General features: G+C 40.9%; 1 long non-coding RNA gene across 1 annotated transcript in view; it reads left to right on the forward strand.

Annotated features, from left to right (window-relative positions):
* Positions 1-15,167, forward strand: part of LOC114013544 (uncharacterized) — a 135,742-nt gene extending 120,575 nt beyond the window's left edge. Inside the window, exon 21 of the long non-coding RNA XR_008748485.1 lies at positions 13,635-15,167. This is a non-coding gene — a long non-coding RNA (uncharacterized LOC114013544). The remainder of the gene's footprint in view (positions 1-13,634) is intronic.
* The last annotated feature ends 4,303 nt before the right edge of the window (positions 15,168-19,470 follow it).

A 19,470-nucleotide genomic window follows, 5' to 3' on the forward strand; every position in this document is an offset into this window, starting at 1 on the left:
AAATACCAGTGATACGATAGCATGCAATGCTAGCATAACAAGGTATGAGCAAGAGGGATTTGCTTTTGACTAGTTAAGAAATAAGCTTACTAATTCAGAAATTTATTATAAGATTAGCCTTTAATACCTGATAATCACCTTCGTCAAGGAAAATTTCGTCTCTTCAAAAGGCAAATGAAATTTATAGATGGGTCTTGAGCCAGACTTGTGGGCGGTAGACAACATTCACGAGAGGTCCAGCCTTTCTTTTTTGAGCAAGGGAAAAGATAGGTTTTTAACAGGCAGGGTATAGCATGCAGCACAGCATAACACAGTAGAAGAGAAACAAGACAGGCATGGAAAAATCTCAGATGCCTTAGAATTATTAATATTTTTGCAGAAAACAAGTTTGATCTCTGACAAACTGTCCATTAATTTTGATGGAGATACTTTGATACTTTTAAGGTCTCATGTTTGTATTTTAGTGGGGCTATTATGGTTAAATACACAAGTAAAAATGTATTCTTTTACTTTATTTTTTTTTTTTACAAGTAAAAACATACAGACAAGCATTCCCATTGCAAAGGTGATGTTGTCATACAGATATAAGAACATCAGTATTTGCTGGAGTCTTGTTATTATCTACATTTCAGTAGGCCATCTGGACTTCAGCTAAGAAAGGGTTCCCAATGTGTTAGGCTCATGCAAACATCTGGTAAAAAAAAGGCCTTTCCACCCAGGACATTTAGCTCAAACCAACAAAAAAGGCAAAGTATAGGAGAGGAAAAAAGAAGGATAGAGGGAAAAAAAAAAGAAGAAAACTTTCTGCGGTCCCACAACCTTTTACAAACAGATGGAAGTCTGTCTCCTGACTCCCAGCTTAGTCCCATTGTCAACAGAGGATACTGCGTAATTGTTGAGCACAAGTATATACCCAAGTCACTCATGCAACATCACTGTGAACAGGTACAAGAGTAGCGTGAGCCGGGCCGTATACCAGAAACTACTGTGAAGACAAATACCAGTATAAACATTTGCTTCGTTGCTGTCATTAGATTTCAGGTTCAAAAGCTACAGGCAAATGGCAACATTTTATGTGTGGATGTTGAATTTGCTACAAAATTCTCCTCTCTGTGTACCAGGCAGCCACGTCAGTTTGCTTGTTCTTATATTTCTCTGTAAAGACAGGATGAAACACAGATTTAAGAATCAGCACTTGTGGAAATGAGAACAGCAAAATAAACATTGTACCGTGAGATGCAGAGCTGCTGAAGCTTCATTGCCTGTGGATTTGGGTCTTTCACCCCCCTACTCTCCCACCAGGTACTAACGGCTTCACCTTCTGGCACTACCTCCAGTCCCCTCCATACAGCCCACAGAGCGTGCCTCAGTTTCCCTTGAGCTGCTGTTTGCACGAGAGACTGGGAGCTCTCCAGGCGCAGGCATGTGCCTCTTGGCCAAGGCCAAGCCAGCAGAAATGTTACTGCAGAGCCTCACATTGCAGCTTTTCCCGCAGCACAGGCACTCCTTTCCATCCCCTCCCTGTCTCCAGCTGCCAATGTTTGCAGAAGTTACAGGAATTTAATTATCTTCAGGACTTCTACCTCTCTATTGAATTGGATTGAAATAAGCCAATGAATTTGCAAATGGCTAAGGAATAAAAGGTCTGGCAGACGTGGCCAACATATAAGCTTCGTTTCTGCAGGACAGTTGTCCAAAAATTTGAACTCGGAAAAGTGTAGGATTTTGAAAAGTATAAAAGCATTTGAACTGTAACAAAGATTGTCTGGTTATGGAGTGAAAGAGCATAAATAATGGGATTAAGTAGAGAGGAAAGCAAAGGTCAGAGGTCAGTCCACTCCTTGGATGACATGGAGGAAGAGATTAGAAGTTTCCATGATTGAGAATATAGCCTTCCCAAAATGAGGTAGTAGTTTCAAAGACCAAACATTAGACAAAAGCTTGTTTATTCATTTTATTAAAGAGGCCTTGGGCTCAGGGTTCTCATTTGTTTGCTTACTATGGGTTTCTATACACTGGAGCAGGATCCACAAGTGGGAAAGAAAGTCTGCCCCCGGACCTTCGAGTACAGGGCACCCAGAGCTGAAGGTCTTTGTGGGGCTGGGACCAGAAGTGACCTCTGCAGAAGTGACAGGCAAATAGCTCTGTAGAAATCCATGGGCTTCATTACACCACAGAAGTCAGAGAAGCAAATGAATTCCCTTTTCTTTTAGGTGGCAATTTCAAGGCGAAGTGTGAGTGTTCTTACACAAAGATACAGGCAAGAGGCCTTTGGAAATTATTCAGCAAAGTTATAGAGCTTCCTGAACTTGAGCCAGGCAAAAATACTAGGACCTGAACCAAAAGGAAATATTTTATAGCTTGAATGCCTTTTACTAATCGCTTTTTCTCTTTGGAAATGCTTTTTTCCTCTTGTAGCGTAGATGAAAAGATTAGAGTATGATAACGATGCAGTGGAACAGTCGTGTTTGGCCAGGTGATAACTAAGCTTTGGATATCCTGGTTTTGGCTTTCAAGCAAACGTGGGCTTGTACATGTGTGTTATAGCTACAGTTATGCATGCAAATACACCCTTTTTCTCTCTTTTTGTGCTGTTTGTGTGTGTATATATCTATTTGTGATATGCTAAATTAATTAGAAGCCCGCTCTTCCTAGGCACAAAGGGATTGCTGGATTCAGAGACTGACAAGGTGAGAGCTCAATTCTCAGCATATTAATTTTAAAACTCTTCACAGATGTTATTACAGGTATTCCAGTTTAAATTTTTATTCTCTCCATGCTGGGTGCCTTCAGCCCCACTCCTTGCATGAGGCTGGAATAAGCAGGATTGGTGGGGGGCTGATGCCCTCACCTCCCACTACAGCGCCACAACAATTTTCTTCCAGCCCACAAGTTGTTACAAGTAGTCAGTCACAGCAGCCTTCTCTGTGATTGTACCTGCATTATTTATTAGCCAACGGACGTAGGTCTGTCCCTTTTTTCAACCCAGCGTTAGTGACTGTGTATTCAGGGTCAATTCACTCACCTCTCCCGCGCTGTGCAGGGCGAGGAGAGGCAGGGATTTTCCATGCCTGTTCCCTGACTGGCTCTCAGCTCACTTCCACTTCAGCGTTTTAGGGGCTTGTACGAACCTAGGTGTTTCTTAGGCATTTGTGTGACAAAATGTAAGCGTTCCTTGCAAAGAGGCAGATGCACTTGCAGAGTGGTGTGGTGCCCCAAAGCAGATGGGCTACATTGTGCAGAGGGGTTTTGTTACAGAATTGGTAGCTCAAAAATCAGTGCATGTCATATGATGGTATTAATAGGGAAAACCAGCTAGATGACGATCAGAGCACATAAAGCTGCAAAGCAATCTGTTTGTAAGCCCCGTGCTTACAAAACAGTCCACAGACTTCGACAATGGAGCTAATTTTCTTTTTAATAATGCTAATAGCAATTCCTAATAATGACCTGATCTAATTTAGATTTGCATTTCATCTTTTCAATGCTATACTATTACAAATGGCCAAGGAACCTTGCCCTTAAAAATGGTGATAATATCCTGATGACCTGGGACTGCTGTTGGAGAAAGGATTTTGCCTGAAAGGGTTTCAGGAAGTTACAAAACTCCTTTACATGGCCTGTTGGATCTGTGTATGATTTCCAACATTACACAAAATAAATACCAGGAGACTGGTGTGGTTTATACAAGAGTTTATAGAGAAAAAATCCACCCACCAGCTCCCTTGCTGAGGATTACAACCAGGTCTCTGCTGCCAAGTTCTCTGTTTAGGTAAAGCATGAGAAAATCTGCCATTTTTTTTGAGTCACAAAAGGGGTGCTACAGGGGGGCAGTGAGAAGCTGACAGCTCTTGCCGCTTAAAAGGCAGCTGTTCCTTCTCAGGTACTATTATTAATAAACCCTAAGGTAATGTTTGCTCTGAAATATGTCTAATTGAAATAATTTACCCTAACCCTCAGAGAATTATGAAACTGTTTTCATCATGTTCACACACAGCAAAATAATTATGAGATGCCATATGGAAAAGACATCATGTGGTATATGTATTTCTGAATGTATACTTTTTGAAATGGTTCCCACAGATAAATCATATAGCTAATTTACAAAGAGGAGGTGGATAGTAGTTCTTAAGTATGCAGTTTAAGTTTAAAATGGTTTCAGGCTGGGTAAATTTACAGTGGTGATGACATGCAGTAATTGCACTGATCACAGGATGTATATCATAGAAGATGTCGATATGCCATTAAGTTGCACTGCTTAAAGTGGAGCAGGGAAATTCTGCTGGTGACTCCCCTCAGTTGCAGTGTGCCACCCCTCCAAGCCTCTGCAGGCTCTGCGCGGTCCTGAGCTCATTTTGCAGCTGAAGCGTACCCGACTGAATTGCTGGAGATGCTCCCCCATCATCACGGAGTCTCTGAGATGTTTCTGGTTTGTGCCTGGAAAGCTCTAAGCTGACACCTAAGCAAAGGGAATAGGCTCCCTCCATAGATTTATTTTGAGCAAAACCCATGAGAGAAGATTTCTTAAGCTGCTGTTCCCCGCTGTCCATCCCTTGAGGTTTTCCAAAAGGTTTTATTCCTAATCTCATCTGTAGTCACCAGCATTGTCATGTATATGTACGATAACACCTCTGTATTTTTATGTATGTGGGTTTCGTTACAGACAGTAGCAGAAGAATTCTGTAGGGCACTTCTTGGTCTTTTTCCAGGAATAATTGTGGTAGATGATGAGACATCTGAGGTTCTCTTCCTGATAGTTAAGAAGTTTTAAAGGTGCTTTTTGAATAAGGAACTCGTATTAGCATTTCTAGAAATCTGGCTGGAGATCAGGCTTTCTTGTCAGACTTCTGGTAGTTCTTGTTTCCAGATGGATGGAAGGAAAAGAAGAGAATGGCTTATTGCAGCCTTTCTGTTCCATGTCCGATTTGAAACCAGCAAGTAGAGATGAGGGAAAGAACCCTTGTTCTATCTAGTCCGTTCCATTTATTCCTAAACTCTGTTCAAAAAAAGGGTCATCTCTAATTTGAGCAGTTCAGGCTAGCCTGTGTTTTGTCTGAATTAGCTCATCAATCACTTTTGCAATTATTTCTGCAATGACTGGTGAAATATTTGGAAGATCTGGGATCCACAAATAATTCACTCCCAGCCCTTGAATCTGCAAGAGCTATAGGCATGTGCTGCAGCTGTGTTGTTTATCCCCCAGTAATGATATCATTACCCTGTGTTACCACTCTAGGTAGTGTATTTGTCAACAGCCAGTAACTGATGAGCACAAGGAAAATATTTACCCAACTTCTATGCTGTGGCATTACCCCAGTAATGCCATTTCAGGAAGATCGTGCTGTATTTCTGAGATTTATGCTACAGAAGCTGAAAAAGCTCTGGCATTTGTGTGCATGCCACACCAGTCCTCACATAACTGCCTTTGACAGTAATTACAGTAATTCTGTTTTTTAAAGGAAAAATAAATAAAAAAAAAAAAAAAAAGAAAATAAGGAAAAAAGTGATACTCCTCGCCAATATCTAAAGGTGGGAGTTTTCCAATACCCTCGCTGTGTGAGGAGCACTAGGGACATCCATATTTGATGACTCCTTAATCTTCCCAGTAGTAACCACATATGCTAATATTTACTCATTCTGCCTGCACAGATACAGTATCTGAGTGCTGCTGGTACATTAACGTGCAAGTGTTTAAACTGGGCTTCTCTGCAATGTATCACCCCTGGGAACTGCCTGCACCGGAGAGGTAGCCTTGTGTCCTCCTCCTCTCTGTCATTCCTGCTTTTGGTGAGAAATGTGATGATCTTTCTCTATTTCTGATGTTGCACAGACGAAAAGGCATGTTCCCCTTTTAGCAACTTCCAGTCATTTGTTTTTACGATCACTGAAGGTGTATTGCATTTTGTGCTGTTGAAGTGCCCTAAACCAAAAGTCACGGGGTATTTTTTCCTGCGAGTTACAGTAGATTCTTATTTCACTACAGTATCTGAAAGCATGAAACAGAGATTTATGATACTCGTGTTTTCCACTTCAGTTCGTGTAATGTGGGGAAGGTAAAGTGTCTTGGCTGCACAGTATCCCTTTTTCTTTTTTCTTTTTTTTTTTTTCTCTTTGGAGCAGTGTATGCTGTGCGATTAGAGGATAGTGAGAAGGTCGCTGACCAAACTTTATCTTCCACACAGTTTCCCACAGCATGTATTCCTCCTAGGGTACATTTTCTCAGCTCAGGTTATTTCCAGAAATATTCTCAAACCATAAGAACAGTCCTTGCAGTAAAACATTTCATTCCCACTTTTTATCCTTTATCTAGCAGCACAGTGTTGACAGCATTTATGTTTCTTCTATTGACTGGGCCAAGAACAACAGGATTAATGAGGTTGTCTCTTCATGAGTGCATTATATTTTTTTCCTCTGACCTTTCAAACATGGGAATCTTCTGTTTGCAATATTTCTTAAGCAAGGAAAACCCCTTCTTGCCGAAGCTCGTTCTGACAGGGGCCGGCTGGGTGGGAGCCCAGGTTCCCGTGCACCTCCGGGTGCCCAGTGCAAGGAAGCGCGGCGTGCAGGCATCCTCCTCGCCGCTCCCGACGTACGGGCTGAAAGGAAGTTGTGAAAAATCAAAGGAGGGAATATTTTGGTTTCCTCGTTTTTTAAGGAGTTGGCTGGGGGACGTAGGATATTTTAAGGACTTTCTTAAGCTGTGAAATTCTGATGATAAATCTTACATGGCTGCCTACAGATTATCGTACTGCAGGAACTGCTCAGGAGATGAGTGGACACTGCTCTGCTATTTTTTTTTATTTGGTTGGTTTTGTTTGTTTGGGTTTTTTGGCTGCTTTTTTGTTTGCTTTTTTTGTTCCCCCCCCTAAGAATTACATATGTTGAGGCTAGACAAGCAGGGCAAGGAGGAGTCACTGGAATTGCAGCCTTCCACAGAACACTTTTGCACTTTATCTTTCCTATTCCTGATTATTTTTGATGCTGGGTAACTGGAAAGCAATCAAGATAGGATCATTTCTAAGTGCAGCAGGACAGGGAACGTGAAGAATTTTCCCAAGGATGGGAGCACAAATATCTTTAAACACAACAAATAACTTTGCACATATGACATCTTTTAGCCAGCCTCTTCAAAATATATCAATTAGATAAGCTAAACATAATTAAATTTTTGCATAAGATTGTTAAGGGTGACTTATTCCCATTTTTCATCTGGGGATATGGAGGGACAGAGAGCTGGAAAAAATCCCACTAGCCCAAAAGTTATCTACATAGGCAGGTCTCTAAGCTATTAATTTCCCTTCTAAGTTATTTATTTCCCCTCTTGGTGGGGAAAGAAGCACCACAGATTTGTGCAATCACATCTTGCATCTTATGGGGCAGCAAACCCCTTGTGGAGGAAAAGGGACTTTAGTGCCAGCCCTTTGACCTGCTCCTTCCAGCCCATGGTAAGAGGTGGAGAAATTTGCCTGATATTTTGGGGGAAGGGGAAGTAGAAGAGGTACTATATATATGTACTTAGAGGTATATGTGTGTGCATATGTACCTAAACATATCCAGTATGTCGCAAAAAGTAATCTAAATGTAGTTATAAAAGCAAGTGGAAACACAAAGGCTTGCAACACTTCCAGAATGTGTTTTCCATCGGTGTGTCGTTCTGCTGCACGTAAGAAATCCTTTTGCTATGTAGGAAAAGCAACTCTTACCTGCTACTTGAGGGGAAAATACAGCGTCCGGGGACTGTCTTGCTGAGCACTCCAGTGCTGGCTTTGCTTTGTGTCCATGGTGCAGAGGGCCAGGACGTGGGGCTGAGCTCTGGGCAGCGATCCAGGAGGGCCAGAGCTCAAGCACCGGGTTTAGGCTTTAAGCAAGCTCGAGACCTCTGTGTGTGGATTCAAGTCATTCTGGGACTGTGAGAGTGAGCTGAACTAGATGTTTGGTCGTAGCCAAATTCATCCATGTCAGCCCTAGGAAGAGAACAGAAATAAATATTTCTGGCCTCCTGCTTTAATGATTTCAATAATTCCACGTATTCGGGACAGGCTGCTTTTTGCAGTGCTTTAAGTTGAAAAAGTCATCAGAGAGGCTAAGAGAATTTTGAGCAACTCCTCAGAGAAATATTTCATGAGATTTTGAAATATTTTCTCCTGAAAATAGTAACGCTTATATAGTAAAGAAGTCAATTCGGCCGTGTATTGTCCTCAGGCACTAGCAATAGTCACTACTTGCAAGTACCAGGAGACGGTTTCAAGTTTTAAACATGAGTGTATTACATCTCTTAAATTTGGCCTTCTTGGAGTTTATGGATTTGGAGTTTGTTGCTTGAACTCCTGTTTCTTCCTTTGAGGATTTCTGTTGTAGTTGAACTTAAATAATCAGAAAGAGCACTTAATGAGTCAGTATTTGTCAGCTGTTAGGGCAGTTAAACATAATTATGATGGAGAAATTATTGTGTTCTTCTTTCCTCTTCTAATAATGTATGTAGAGACCTAATTCTGCTGAGTTTTACTGTTTAGCAAGAATAACTTGGGTAAAGCTTAAGAACCTGCAGTGCGCTTTCTGTTCCTTTAAGCAATTAAGCTCCCTGTCATACACTAGTAAGATATTCTCATAAAGCCCCAAGTGAAAATAATTTTTGGGTTGTAACCCTCAAGACTTTGAGATTTTAAAATCCTGACACTTCAGGATTAAAAAAAAACAACTCCATATATCTATCAGTGAACAGTGAATGCATGTTTGTGTAGTTTGCCTTATTTGCATTTGTTGGTAATTAATTAAAAAAACATGAGTTTAATTAACCTTGGAGTTAGGGGATTCATTAAAATAAAAACAAAAAGCATTTCAGTTAAAAATGTGAAGTAACACATTCAGTGGAGTTTGCTGGTGCAGCTTAAGGATTTGCAGAGAAATGCCGGCAGCAGTAAAACTTTGGGGACTATCACACTGCACACAGAAGAGAGTTGCAGGAGAAGGAGAATGGGTGTATGTCTTTGTCAGCAGATAAATTTCCCTTTGTAGATACTTGAATTGAAAAAATAACATTTGCCCTCAGTTTCTTTCTGGTCTGAGTCTGTGGCTATGGAAAAATGACATCCACAGAAGTCCAAAGGAAAGGATTGCAGCATAACTGAAAGTAAGGCTTTTAAAATAAGGGACAGAATTAGAGGAAAAAAAATATTAAAGGGAAGAGATATCTCTCATGTAAAACTCAAGGCTAAATTGTACTTACCTGACCTGTTTATATTATCATAAGTGCTTTCTCTTTTTGGTCTCTTTTAGTCACAACTCACTGTCTTTAACGTATTTTTTTTCCCCCTTTGAGAACAGGGTAAGTGTTTTGCCTTTTATGAAAAGACATGTTATTAGAACAATGTTGAAAGTAATAATAGAAAAAAAATTCCAAGTTCATAATTAAGCCTGATGTTTATTAAACATTTTTTCTGTAGCCTGCTCTCCTTGGTTCTGCCGCTTTTGCAGGACTGGGTTTGTCCAACCAGCAGAAGAGAACCAGCAGCAGAAATCTTGAAGTTTTTGTGGTCTGTGTTATGAAAATTGTCCCTGGGGTATTTCTGTTTGTGCAGTGGAATAGAAATGACACCTTCCCACCTTCTCACAGCGAAGGGGTTTAGCAAAGATCTCCCAAAGCAGCTCCCATATGGGTCAGGCTTGTTGCCTACATGGACCTACACGTTCTGCTGTGCACCAGCTACGGCAGCTTGGGATGGGCGCAGGACCTAATGGCACCGCCAGTTCTGTAAGGTTCTGTGCTCTTTGGGTTGGAGAGCAACTGCCAAATGGCTAACTTTCACCAAACTGCCTCAAAATTCAAATTTTCTACTTTACTCTTCCCTCAAAATATTTAATTTGGGGAGGACACAATTATAAAAATGGAATATAATACTTGCTAAAAACATTCTTAATTGTATTAACCACCCTCATTTTCTTGTGAAATGAATACAAAATCTCAGTAATGAATACAGAATGCATACCAGCGACGCTCTATTAATTTGCCTAGAGGTGTGTTTTGAGGGTGGCTTGGCACCCATGTAGAGGATGCTGGTGAACAGCTTAGGTATGTGCAAAGGACCAGATTAAAAACAAAACAAAACAAAACAAAAAAACCCAAACCAAAAACCAGAAAAGTATGTTGCATCTTTGAGATGAGAAACCATCTGTGGGTGCCCGTTCCTGCACCTCTGGACAGGAGGATCCCACATTAGCAAAACACCTGCGCCAGCCACAGTGCTGGGGAAGGTGGCCCTTGCATGGGGAACAGATGCTCTGCAGCTGAAGCCTTTCAGAGGAGACACCTTTAGAGCCTCTTGCCTTATGGGGTAACCGAGTTGTACGTAAATAGTCTTCAAAGGGAGTATTGTCTGTTTTAGGAAAAAAAAAAAAAAAAAAGGGAAAACGAAGTGGGGTTTTGTGTGTGGGTAAAGTAAATACGGTTAGAAATACATGACTTGTTAAAAACTTTTTGAGGACCCCACACTCACAAAATCTTTTAGGTCATGTGTTTGCTTTCTGAAACATTTGGTAAGTAACAAGTGCCAGGGGACTATATGCACTCCATCTGGAATTAGCAGATTCCTCTTTGTTCAATTGTTCTTAAATTTGGAACCAGCCGACTTGCTTAAAAGTATTTTGATTTTCTTTTAAATAAATGCGGGAAATAAACATAGTCCAGGACCTTCAGAGAGGTACATTATTAGTCTTCTCCCTGGCTCCATGAGCCATGCAAGTCTTAAAGGGGCATTTGTCACTTTTGATGTTCGTTATTGGTTTATGGTAACAATTTGTTTGGAGTGGCCCATCATTTTTGTTTCCTTTTTATAAATAGTATCAAAGAAATCAGAGCTGGAAAAAGAACTATTAAGTCATTGAATCCACTCCACTGCCAATGCAGTCCAGTTCCCTACAGTGCATTTTTTCCATGTCTTTGTCCAGGTTAAACTTGGAATTAAGTTTAAGAGCCTGTAGGTCTGATGAGAGGTACAAGAGCAAGTGGAGATTTTGCGCTTTTCTTCTTTCCTTACTAGACAGATATCTCATTTTTGTCTCCACCTTCCTTACATAAAGTAATGACATGTCAAAAGATCAAGTAGATACTTTGTCTTTGCAGGTGTTGTAGATTACTACCTCATCCCCGTAAAAAATTAATTTTTGCTCAGGGAAAGCAAAAAAGGAAGAGAAAAGCAACACTTCTCTTATCTTCCCTGATGTCCTGTAACACCAAAGAGTGGAGCAAAACACCTGCTATGAAGAGGGATTGTGTTTCCTTGAAGACCTTTAAAAACTTTTTTAGAGAAAGCTTCTTTTAAAAGAGACATGGAACTTTACAAATACATTTGTGCAAATACTTTAAAGAATTGAAAAAGCACCCTGGCATCACCCAAAATTGCACCAAATTTGTGATACAGAATTCAGCTGGAGGACTATGTGACACTGAAAATGTTTTCAGTGAAAAGCTTGCAAACTGAAGCTCAGAGAAGTTGTCAACTTTTATTACATTTAGCATATGAAGAATTATTAAGAGGTGCAGGTCTGTAGATTTGGGATCACAGCCTAAGATATTCAGCCTGTATGTGTTGGTCTGCTTCCCTGGCTTGGAATGGAACGACGCCTGTTTACAATAGCTGGGGATGGATGATCCCTGTCTACACCGACTGCAGAGAAAGCTTAGGGAGACTTGCTTTCCTAAGCCAGAGCTGGCCTTCGTGAACTGTGCCTTACCATGCATTACAGAGCAGGATCAAGGTCTTTATCTAGTTCACGGTTGCTCAGAATTTTGTTTCGTTCAACGTTTGTTCAAAATATAAGCAAACATTTTATTTCTGCTCCAAGCTTTCCTAAGAGTGGAAGTAGTGCAGCACAAGCAGATACATAATTTCTCCATGGCTGCAAGGTCTTTTCATTTGGTTTAGATACACATCTGTAACCATTTTACCAAGTCATGTATTCATATATACTGTAAGTCAAAGGAGCTTAAGTTCTCACTTTCTTGCATTGAGTTGCAATCATTCTGTTTTGCAGGTTGCTTCCTATGCATTGTGTTTCAGCAGCCTAAGGGCTTCTCTAAATCATTATTCTGTTCTTTCCTAGCAAGAAGGAACCGAAACTATAGTCAAAGATTAGCACGGGCTGGGCAAAACCTAATCATAATCTCTTCTACCTCTTTTCCTATTCCAGTCAATCCCTATTCCGAGGATCAAACCTGTATTTCTCTGTGGGCTTGAAGAAGGTATATCAGCATGATTAAGTGTCAGCATCACTCAGCTGGATCTGTTTAAGATACCAGTGTTTGGGCTTGGCCCATGACAGTACCAATTCATCCTTTTTAAATCTAAGCCTGTCAGTATGGGCTCAGGAGTTGCATCAAAGCTTCATGGAGAGTAAGTTGTGTGCATGCCGCTTAGATTAGGACATTTTAATTCTTAAAGCAAATGGGCTCTCAGCTTTAAGGAATATAGTACCATGGACTCCTGGCTGTAACTTGTGGGTGTAATTATATATATAATACATATATATATTTGTGTTAGGAAATATTTAGTAGAGTCTTGTGATTTGAAAAGAGAGTGATTTGCTTCCTTCAGTATCTGCAACCTGAGTATATATACCTGCTGAGGAAGGTGTTGGTAGTTGTGAAAATTTTCTGAATTTCAAGGAGTTTTTGATGGCAAGAAACAAAGAAAAATTCACTTTTGTTCCCATAGAAATTATTTAAAACTTTGCCATTAACATGTATGAGAGGACAGACCCTCAGATTGCTATATAAATGAGAGACCGGTGGTGTCTTTTCGTTTCTGGTTATTATATACAGATTCTGAACAAGCAACTTTTTTTATGAGACTGAACTCATTATTTGCAACTTGTAAATCTTTTCGACAACATGTATGTTCATACTTCACATTTTATAGTCCCCTTTTAGCAGACTACAGGAGTTTCCATCATTTCATTTGTAAAAGTCACTGATAGGTGGGCAAAATCTTAGTAAAGGAAGATGAAACAGAGAAAGCAAATGGAAATATTGGATGGTAGATGAAGGAAATTGAACTTTTGAAATAAAAGAAAAGGTTATCAAGGTTTCACTCTCATGAACTGTGGCTTCTTTAAACGGGCTTGAAGGCAAGCCATTCTGGCAGGTCAGGTTATCGCATTGTGCTATAGTTAGAACTACTGACTGGTTCTGTGCGGTTGTTTGTTGAGATGACTAAGTTGTCATTTTTAATTAGCTTTATGCTCTTCTCAAAGGCTAATTACTTTACTTTTTATCAAGATTATTTGATTGGTAATGACAAGGGTGCCATGGTTATGTATTTTTAGAGAATTCCCCAACCTGCACAATTATACAATTTTCTGTTCCCCCTGGATTCTTTGTGCAGTAAAGCCTTTAGTAAAAATAATGGTTAAGAAAAATATGTATTTGCTATTGATATTGACAGAAGAAAGTATATCTTGATTTTTTTTTTTGTGTGTGTGTGACAGGAAGGTCATTCCTAATGTACATAGTCACTGTGAAAAAAATTACGCCTAGTTTACCTCCCTGCGAGTGACACTGATGCTGCTCTATTATCATGGCTGTAGTTACTCAAGCAAACTGAATTTGAGATCTTTCTTTTTTCCTCTTATTTCTCTAGAGCTGTGCATCTCCCCTGGTCATCACGGAAATCTGGACTGACTTCACCACATACTTATTTCGAACTGTACAAGTTACACCATTGGACACTGACTGTCGGAGAATGTTTACTACCATGCTTACCAGAATTTGGTTGAAGAGCCCTTGAGATAAGTATGAGAGGTTCATACCATGAGATAAGTATGAGATTTCACAGGTGAAATCTCTCTTTTCTTTAGTCATCTATAGACTGTTATAAACTATTCTTGTTTGAAACAGCAGCAACCCAATAGGTGATGCTTCATGAAGGCTTCCTCGAGAGGGGTTGCAGCAACGGGGGACATAAATACTTCTCTGATGTTTTTCAGAAATACAGTTATACCCAGAGAATCATTACTTTACTCCTGTTCTGCAACACATAAATACACGTCAGATGTGTGGTAAACCAAATTCTCTCAGGAGCTTGTCCTAAAAGAGGAAAAGACACAATGATTTAGAGCCTACATCTGCAGCTCTTGCAGCTGCTTCGGTCCCTGCTGCTGAAGGAGAATTCCCTGCATCAATGGCCTCTTGACGGAGGGGCTTAGAGCAGTTCCTGAAGCACATGCCCAAGGACACCTATGGCTGTTGCTAACCCACTGGGAAGGAGTGGAACGGACAGCCACCGTGCGGCTTGAAGGACAGAGGCTGCTCCTGCCACCAGATGCCCCATCTCGCACCATCTCTGCTGCCACTTTGCAAGTGGAAGAGGACTCCCTGCCGGCTGCGACTCTTGTTGTGTTCTCTAGAATTGATTGAGAGCAGGATTAGAGGAGGTAGCTTCCTAAACCACAGGGAGGGTCAGCACGGTGGGGCGCTGGCACGGCACACCTTTGTACTCAAGCTTGCAGGAGTCACTGGAGGGTGTGCTTAGCTGTGAAGGCCTGCTGGAATGTCTTCAGTCATTGGAGACACGCGTGGGACATCTCTGTAACAAGGCAGCTGAAGATGTGAGGATGTTCTGGAGCAAAGGCTTGCACGACCCCTGTGTTTTGACATTATTCTTCATGGCGATAGATGGGGAATATAGCAGTTCCAGCTACTGCAGCAGTGCAGTGTGATTCCTTGCAGTCTACGTGCAAAAACCACCCTCTTAGTAAGCACCTCGTCTCCTCAGTGAGCTAGTAACACATCTATGACTTCAGTAATTAAAGTAAGTTTTTATTGCTTTTGACTTATGTTAGCACTGGAGAGCAAGGAGAGAGACAAGGAAGGTAGGCTTCGCACTGGGGCCCTGGGAAACAGGCGTGCAGCTCCTGGCTGCTTCTGCTGCAGTGAAAAAAGACAGGACTGGATCCTAAAGGTATTAAATGCCTAAATCCTGTGGAATTCAATGTAAATACTGTGGGGATCTGGGCTGAATCTCTCTATACCTTAGCTCTTCATCTGTCCTACAAGAATAATAATTCTTCTCTCCTCAAAATGGAGTATAATAATAAACATGTTAAGGAAAACAAGGTGCTCAGCTACTGTTGTCTCTGAATGTAAATAAATAAATAATAAAAAATATATATATATATTTAAGCAAGACTATGATTATTTCTTTTTCATGAGTCTTGATTATGTTGCAGTTTCTAATTCTAGAGAAAATGTTTACCCGCTTGTTGATTAATTGATAGTTGTGTTCCCCAGCTGTAATCAGGGCAGTTTCCTCTCCAGAAGTTCACTAACAGCACGGATCAACAAGAAGGTAAGGACACAGCTCAACTTTTAGAAATCAGACTAAAAATACTCTTTTCTCAATACAAAACTGAGCCTTTTCACTTTCAGGCTAACTTTCAGCATCTAGGCTTTCTATGTGGAGCCTTGCTTCCAGTATAAATAAATGATCCCACATTCCGTCATGATAACATATGCTCATGCAGAGCTCAAAATTAGAAGGAATATGAAGTGTTCTATTAATTGCATGAATGTTGATTGTTAAAATCATGTGCTAATTGGTAATATCTGTGTGCAGTAGGTTCCCGCAATATGTGTTAGATTACATTAACTGTGCTTGTGACTCAGATATCAGGCATTATGATTTTTATAGAAGATATTTTTTAAAAAAACTTTGTGTAATTAGGTTCTATAGATTATCAGTGTAGAAAAATTAGTAGAAGATTGTGTAAAGGGCATGTGAAGTTAGAGGCATGAGGAATACGGAACTCTAAAGATGCATCTGCTCCTCTTTCTCATGGTGTGCTTTTCCTCGCATACTCTCCAAAGTAATTCTCACCATGTTTGTCTTGAGGTAATTCCCAGGGAAGCAAGCGCAAGCTCTTTTTCACTACCATGGTGATTACATTATTCGTTTGAAAGTTACTATCTTTTTTTGAGTGGAGTTTCTCACTTTTCAGTCTTTTCCTTTGCATCTCCCCGGCTTTGATCCAGGAAGCATTCAGGTACATTACAGATAAATAAGATTATTGTTGTACTCCCCTATCAGTGGGGAAGTATAGCATACTAAGCAACATGACTCTCCTGTACCAGATGTGCTTCCCTTCCATTCCTAATCCCTAGGGAAAATTTCATACAGATCTGTTTTGTTCATCGATGTTTTAATTTCATTGAGTTCCCTGAGTATTTATTAAAATCAGCAAGGTAGAAGGAACTAAAGCTTGGAGCTAAATATGGTAACTTATGAGTGCTTTTAAGAAATGTAGTGATTATTTCCACTCTCTGTGTGGCTTAACTCAGCTTCTCAGTGGTAGGGGAACAGGGGACATGAATGCATGGGGACGCAGACTGTAATACCTAATATATATTGTATCCCACGGTCCCCTTCTTTACAGCAAAAAATTATTCATGCATTCACCTTTATGCACAAGGTACAGGTTGGCTTTTGCTTCAGCACCTAGGCTGAGAGCACCCAAGCTGGTCCTAGCGCTGCAGCTGCCTGCACAGCACGTCCTGCTCCTCAGCCATTGAGCAAAGGGACTCATCCCTGGTGACTGCTGAAATAAGCTTTTCCTGGTCCTCCCCAGACCAAGCCCCAGTTTGAGCTCCTTTTTCTTTTGATACTGGGGTGGAATGAACTTCTTCAGTTGGGCATGAGGGCTGGGGATCCTAATTCAATCAGACTTTCCACAGTGGTTTCTGCTGAATATTAACTGGCAAACACGCTGAACTGGAGACACTCTTAAAAACCAATGACAATCACTCCCCTAACAAATGATCTTCTATCTAAAGTTTTTTGAGGTTTTATTTTTTTTACCACACTGTGTAAATCCACTTGTATTTTGTGTGGGTTAGTCAGATTTTGAGGCCAGTTCTGTAACGCGTGGGTATTGTGTGCCTACCCACCCCAGACTAAGCTGATGGCAAGGGGTGAGAACAGATCACCTGAGCATCCTGTGGTGCATGAACCATAACCCAGCAGATGCTTTTTGGTGGATGCTGACTTCAAATTGTGTATCAGTTCTTTGAATTAGCACTTTTCTTACAGTGTATTTTGAGGGACTGAAATAATTGAGGGAGGGTCAAAGCCACTTGTACTTGCCCTGGTAAAGATGTCACTGGAGCCCTTCCCTGGTTAATACTTACTACTTTTGGAGACATATCCTTAATTCATGCAAGTTTACGTATTCTCCCAAAGGAAGACTGAAAATAACAATGACTTAAAAAAATGATGTGGAGGAAGACCAGGCAGATTTTTGTGCTGTTTAAAAGACAAAAAGTTTAGACTCTTTAAATGTTTCATGGGTTGCATTGAGAAAAATAATTAGAATGATACTTCTAACTAGCATAATTTTAATTCATTTTACAGTGGACCAATTTGGTAATGATGCAATGAATTAAAACAGGTTGTCTGAGAGGAAAAATGGATGTAGTTTTGGTAAAGAGAGAATTTACAGAAGTGTTAGAAGTCTTGAGCCTTATCAGAGCTATTACTCTAATATCTGTTGATTTACTGATCTTGAAACAAGCAAACCTCATGGGTTCAAGAGCTTAATGTTAAGGCACACTTCATCAGTTGTCCTGAGAAATGCAACAGATTTAAGAGGAAATCAGTTTTCCCCCATCCAAAATGTTGGCACTGAATCAAACAGAGCATAACTATAGTCACAGTTTTAATTAAAAGAAAAACTGACAAATTGCTAACATTCTAGTGTTCAGAAGATGGTTATCTATTACAGAAATATTTTCTTCTAATGTACATGCTCTCATACATGAAATAGTTTTGAAATTTATTTTACTATAATTGTAAACTACAGCACAAATACTTAATCTTACCTACTTAAGTAATGTTTTCCAATTTCTTAGCAACCCTTCCTCCTCCTCTGCCCGCCCTACTCTGACTCACAAAGTGATGCATTGAGAAGGATGAAGAAATTTAGTAGATGAGATGACCAGTGGAAATACGTGGAAAAACTAACAATTAAAAAAAAAATTAACCAGATGAAAATTGCTTACTAATTTTTAAGATAAAAAAGGTAATCTAAAATGACTACCAGCCTTCAAAAGGTTAACTGTGAAATTAAATAACAGGGACAGTGGTCACTGGCTACCTGAGGGAATAAGCTGTTAAATCGCTTACTTCAGTGCACATAATTTACAAAGAGTTTAGCTCCTTGTGTCTGTGCAGAAACTTTGTGTATTCCAGGGACGGTTTTGTTGCCCCCATGCCCATGAGTGTCTGGCCACTTGCAGGAGCATCTGGGGTAAATGGTGTAAGTTTCCAAGGAGTTAAAAGTAAATTGGGTAACAGGGTGAGTTGTTTTACTATGGGGAATGATAAAGATCAGTTTGCTCTAATTTCCTTCAGACAATGAAATATCTACAGGTCTTCATGTCCTGCAAGCAGCAAGCTTGCAGGCGTGGGACTGTGCTCCCAGCTGAACCCCTGGGACAGGAGGAATGAGAAGGAGACAAGGGACAAGGTGGCTGCAGCGTGGTTTCCCCACACAGGGCTGGGGCTCCAGAGCTGCAAAGCTGATCGTGTCAGCAGGGGCAGGCGAGAAGTGCGGAGAGCTGTTTGCTGGGCAGGGTTCTGTGGCGTTGGGCTGGCTTTGTGCAGTCTGGTGCACCCAGGACTGAAGGACGTCACTGATTTTAATGAAGCCAAAGGGGACGCAGGACAATGCTGGATGCATTATTGTGGACTGTTCTTTTCCCATCATTCTTTGTTCCATTGTTTCAAGCTCGCGGGAGCTGGCAGCCTGGGAGGAGATATCACCGCATAGCTTGCTGTCCTCGAGAGCTGCTCCAGAGAACGGCTGAAGTCCACAGAGAGGCTGTGGTGGCCCCAAATGGTCTGATGTCTGGCCTTAAAATCAGGCAGTGACTTTGGTGAGCAAGGCAGGCTTACAGTGATAGCAAGAACAAGGGGCTGCTGCCAGTTGGCTCATCGACGCTCCGAGCGCGCCGGTGGCGCGAGAGCACAGATGTCTGACAGCAGAAACAACATCTTCCCAGCACCGTCTGCACTTGGCGCTGCCGGCACCAGATCTCAGGGCTGCCTCTTCCATAGGTGCCCCTAAAGCGAAAGTCTTGGAAACCAGTGCAGCTACATCAGTGCCTTGCAGGGCCAGAACTGATCCCAAGGGTCACTTCTTGCTTTTCCCACCCATGGGTTGTGCATGCAGTCCACAATGTGAGTGTCAGGGTAGGCTGCTTGTGCCTGACCACACAGTGCCTTTCTCAGGTCATTTTTAAATAATTTTTTTGCTACCTATCAGGACACTGGACTGGCGAAAATTATTTCTCCTCTCCCTTCATGAGCAATGGTTTCCTGCTGTTAATCCAAACCATAAAGAAACCTTAAATATATACTGTGAAAAATGTTATGCCTACTTAAGCAAGATAGTTGCCTGTAATAGTGTGCCATAAAGCAATCT

The sequence above is a fragment of the Falco peregrinus genome, chromosome 8 (genome assembly GCF_023634155.1).
Source record: "Falco peregrinus isolate bFalPer1 chromosome 8, bFalPer1.pri, whole genome shotgun sequence".
Lineage (NCBI taxonomy): Eukaryota > Metazoa > Chordata > Aves > Falconiformes > Falconidae > Falco > Falco peregrinus.